General features: G+C 39.9%; 1 long non-coding RNA gene across 1 annotated transcript; it reads right to left on the bottom strand.

Annotated features, from left to right (window-relative positions):
* Window positions 1–638: 638 nt before the first annotated feature.
* On the bottom strand, window positions 639–2,226 carry LOC129315459 (uncharacterized). The gene is made up of 3 exons (XR_008594507.1): window positions 2,119–2,226; window positions 1,764–1,852; window positions 639–940 (listed from the first exon to the last, which is right to left on the bottom strand). It is a non-coding gene; the product is annotated as an uncharacterized LOC129315459 (long non-coding RNA).
* Between the last annotated feature and the right edge of the window lie 3,042 nt (window positions 2,227–5,268).

Genomic DNA, 5,268 nt, shown 5'->3' with positions numbered 1-5,268 from the left:
AGATCCAACGGACGGATTGAATTTTGTGCAGGTTACAAAATCAACACTGTAGCTGTCATGACAGCAATTTAATGCTGTCATGACAGCACCTCCAGACCAAATTCCGGAGTGCGTCGTTTCTCCGTCCGATATCCGATCGATGTGATTCCAAAGCCCACACGAAGCTTATAAAAGGTTTTACTTGTGACCCAAATTTTAGAGAAATCCAACGGTCGGATTAAGATTTGGACACCCGGATGCAAAAGTGCAGCTTTTTGGTAAAAACCATTTTCAAAATTGTCCAAATCCCATCCTAATGGTCACAAACCTGTGGAAACACTTTGGACACGTCAAATAAGATTAAAAACACTTGATAGAACATTCAAATGATGGAAAACCCCCATATATCAAAATTTGACCACCCGGGTGCCATTTCCTAAAATGGACCCTAAACCCCCAAAATGTACAAATCATACAAGAGTGGTCACAAATCAATCCAAATACCATGTATTTATATAAATACATATGCTAAACATTTTCACTTGGCTCAGAGCTCCTTGTGGGGCCCACGCACCCACTCTCTCTATCCAAGCTGTATGTTTTCCCATAGCACACCATTTGCAATGCAACCACTTTGCATTTGCTTATAAAATCACATATATATCAAAATAAAGATCTGCTTGTAATAGAAACTTGGTCTACTAAGTAAATCCATCAAAACCACACACCATAACCAAGTTTCCTAGCCACAAGTCTGCAAACAGACAAAAATTCATACACAAGCACACAATCCACACATATTCACACACACACACACATAATCATATCCTACTGGCACCCTAATCTTAAATACATTACAATATATTTGCTCAAAAGAAAGGGGTTGCAGTTCTTTACAAATCACAAGCAAACCCCTAGCTTTGCTCTTTTCCCCGTCCACCACTGGATCCTTCGCCTGGACCTAGAATATTGAAAAGAAAGGGGTGAGACAACCACAGTCTCAGTAACAGTGAAATCTATATTGATTATTACAAAGTAAGCCATAATCAAATAAATGAATAATAAATTCAACATAGTATATAATTTAGCCATTTAAAATGCATGAATGCATGACCTAGGCCGGTATGGCCTTTCATGACCAACAGAATGCCCCCTGGCACTCTTTAACTCGCAGGTAAACCTTATACCTACTTGTACCTCCACAGGCACAAAACATAATCTAAGGCATGATCTAATCCACCGAACCGCCTATGCCCCTTCGACGTGAATCCTGAGCAGTCAAAGCTAACTCCCTCCCAGAGCCAGCCCGACTTACTCTCCATGTGAGGGCTACCTTGGCCTAGGCACTCAACCTCACACTTCATATGTCGGATTCCCTCCCCCACTGAGAGGTGTCGAACACTCAATACACTAACCACTTTAGTGCACTGAGCCCACAATACGTAAGACAACACTGAGTACTGACAGTGTGCCATAGAATATCAAAAATCCACACCTTCTCATTGGTGAACTCCCACCGAGATCATGCCTTTTACTCTTGTCTACCTTTCCTGAGTATTGACCATTCAACACTCTAAAGTAGTATAATATTTATAAATCTCATTTCCATAAAAACATTGTTATTAAACAATTAGAAAACATATTTGCACTATAATCAAAGTAGTACCCCATAACCCCTTATAAAGCACATTTAATCTTTTAAAACATGTAATGCATGATAACTAGTAATATTTATTCAAAAATAGCTAAAACAAAGTAATAAGAAATATAAATTCCCCTGTTACCTCAACCCTTTGGTACTAAAAGGGTTCCCCTTGTACAAAATAGGGCTCGGCTTGTTCCTTACTTCTCAATAAGTTCCACCAACAATTTTCTACAACATATAAGTGATCCACATCACTTATCATGACAAATAGTATTAATGAAGACTATAACTTATACCACACAACTTAGGTCAATGAGTCACAATCCACCCAAAATATTAGATCACTATATAGAAACTCAAAACATGCTCCCTAGGATCCAAAGAAACAAAAGCTTACAAGAATAAAGCCTTTGGAATCAAAATCCAAAAATCTCCTCTTCTAAAAATTGAAGAAAATCAAGAGAAAGAGAAGAGGATTGAAGTAGGGAGTTTACCTATCGTGTAGCCGAGCTCGCAACGGTCACAAAGACTCCTAGATCCGAGCCTAACTCCCTCTCTTTCTCCTTCCTTCTTCCTCTCTCTCTCTCTCTCACGTGTTTCCTTTCTTTCCTTGTTTTCTTTCTGCGTTCTGGTCTGGTTTTTTCATCTTATAAAAGCTGATTTAAAAGTTTGGGGAAAATTACAAGAAATGGCCCAACATTTTTTATTATTGCACAAAAGCCCGGGTCAACTTTGGTAATTTTTCCCATAGTTAAAAATCAAATAAAACTAAACTTTTGCTTAGTAAAATTCAAACTCTGGACCTCTATCAAATTATTCTAAATTTTAATTTAATTATAGATATTTTATTTTATTTTTATTTATTTTTTTAAATAAATTTGAGTCTTAAAATTTTTAGGATGTTACATTCTCCCCTCCTTTAAAAAGGATTTTGTCCCCAAAATCCAAGCTAATACATGAACCAAAGAGATAAACATACCTAGGGAAACAACTGTGGATATTCCTTCCTCATTTGATCCTCAGTCTCCCAGGTTGCATCTCCCGGAGCTGTCCCTTTCCAAATCACTTTTACCAACCGGATTGTCTTATTTCTAAGTTGCTTATCCTTAGCATCCACAATACGATCTGGTTCAGTCCGGTAGGTTAAATTCTCTTGAATTTCAACCTCCTCAGGTTTTATCACATGCGACGGGTCTGGCTGGTACTTCTTCAATTGTGACACATGAAACACGTTGTGTAGACCCGCTAACTGAGGCGGTAATGCCAACTGATAAGCCACGGCCCAACTTTCTTCAAAACCTCAAAAGGACCCATATATCGAGGAGATAACTTTTTAGCCCGAATTGAGCGTCCAACGCCCGTCAATGGGGAAACTTTGAGAAAGACATGATCCCCAACCTCAAAAGACAAGTCCTTACGACGATTATCTGCATAACTTTTCTGTCTACTCTGTGCTGTAAGAAGTTTTTGTTGGATCAATTTGATTTTCTCTGTGGTCTCATCTACCACATCCGGTCCCATCATTGTCCTCTCACTCAACTCATACCAACAAAGAGGCGATCTGCATCGTCTTCCATACAATGCTTCATAAGGAGCCATTTGAATACTGGCATGATAACTGTTATTATAAGCAAACTCTGCCAGAGGTAAATGCTTATCCCAGCTTCCCTGAAGCTCTAGGGCACACGACCTCAACATATCCTCTAATGTCTGGATCGTCCGCTCAGTTTGTCCATCCGTTTGTGGATGATAAGACGTACTAAACTTCAGATCTGTACCCATAGCCCTTTGCATAGCTTGCCATAAATTCGATGTAAACCGAGGATCACGGTCTGAAACAATATCCCTCGGTACCCCATGTAGTCGCACAATCTCCTTAATGTAGATCTCAGCATACCTATCAACCGTATAGGTGGTCTTGACCGGTAAGAAATGTGCTGACTTAGTCAAACGATCTACAATTACCCAGATAGAGTCAAAACTAGCCTGGGTCCTCGGCAAACCAGACACAAAATCCATTGAAATACTCTCCCATTTCCATTTAGGAATCTCCAAAGGCTGTAATAACCCCGATGGCTTTTGGTGCTCTATTTTGACCTTCTGACAGGTCAAACACTTACTAACATACTCTGTGACATCCTTTTTCATGCCTGGCCACCACCAATGACGCTGCATGTCATGATACATCTTAGTAGCACCGGGATGAAGGGTGTAGCTACTTCGATGTGCCTCATCCAACAATTTCTTCCGAATAGACTCATTGTTAGGAATACACACCCTATCCTTGAAAACCACATACCCATCATCACTAAACCAATAGTCCATTATCTCACCATTCTCGATGTCTTGACTTATTTTTGACAAAATCGGATCTTGAAGCTGAGCATCTCGTATCTCTTTCCAAAATTCATTAGAAATAACCATAGTATTAAGACCATTCAAAGAGAACTTAGTCATACCCAAAAAAATTTCAACCAAAGATTCCATCAATCTATGCTCCCGAACCATTAAATAGGCTACATGTAAGGTCTTGCGACTAAGAGCATCTGCTACCACATTTGCTTTCCCCGGATGATACTTAAATTCAAAATTATAATCTTTAAGAAACTCCATCCAACGTCTCTGTCTCATATTCAGCTCTTTTTGATCTACCAGGTACTTGAGACTTTTATGGTCGCTCATGACCCTGAACTCTGTTCCATAAAGATAATGACGCCAGATCTTTAACGCAAAGACCACCGCAGCCAACTCGAGATCATGTGTTGGATAATTCTCCTCATGCGGTCTAAGTTGTCTAGATGCATATGCCACTGCTCTCTCATCTTGCATTAGAACACAACCAAGACCCTTATGAGAGGCATCAGTATACACATCATAGGGCTTTTGAGGATCCGAAATCACCAATACTGGAGCTGTTGTTAACCTTTCTTTCAACTCAAGAAAAGCTGTCTCGCACTTATCATCCCAGATAAATGGCCTATCCTTCCTTGTGAGTCTAGTCAAAGGCATAGAAATCTGAGAGAAACCTTTGATAAAACGCCGGTAGTAACCTGCTAATCCCAGAAAACTACGGATCTCAGTTATCGATTTTGGTCTCTCCCATTGCATGACTGCTTCAACTTTATATGGATCAACTGCAATACCATTTGCCGACACGATATGTCCCAAGAACCTAACCTCTCTCATCCAAAACTCGCACTTACTGAGCTTGGCATATAGCTTATGATCTCGCAGAAACCTTAGGACAGTCCTCAAGTGTCTGGCATGCTGCTCCTCATCTTTAGAGTAGATCAGTATATCGTCAATAAAAACTACCACAAACTGATCCAAGAAAGGTCGAAAAATGCGGTTCATATAGTCCATGAAAACCGCAGGCGCATTAGTCAGCCCGAATGGCATAACCAAAAACTCATAATGACCATATCGAGTCCTGAAAGCAGTCTTTGCCACATCCTTCTCACTAACTCTTAGCTGATGGTACCCTGAACGTAAATCAATTTTAGAGAAAATCGTGGCACCAACCAACTGATCTAAGAGATCATCGATGCGAGGCAGTGGGTACTTGTTCTTCACCGTAACCTTATTCAACTGCCTGTAATCGATACACAATCTTAAACTACCATCCTTCTTCTTCACAAATAAGA

This window comes from Prosopis cineraria, unplaced genomic scaffold, assembly GCF_029017545.1.
Source record: "Prosopis cineraria cultivar Desert tree isolate PC_DT_omini unplaced genomic scaffold, ASM2901754v1 PC7, whole genome shotgun sequence".
Taxonomy (NCBI): Eukaryota; Viridiplantae; Streptophyta; class Magnoliopsida; order Fabales; family Fabaceae; genus Prosopis; species Prosopis cineraria.
This window is presented reverse-complemented; position numbering and strand designations above follow the sequence as displayed.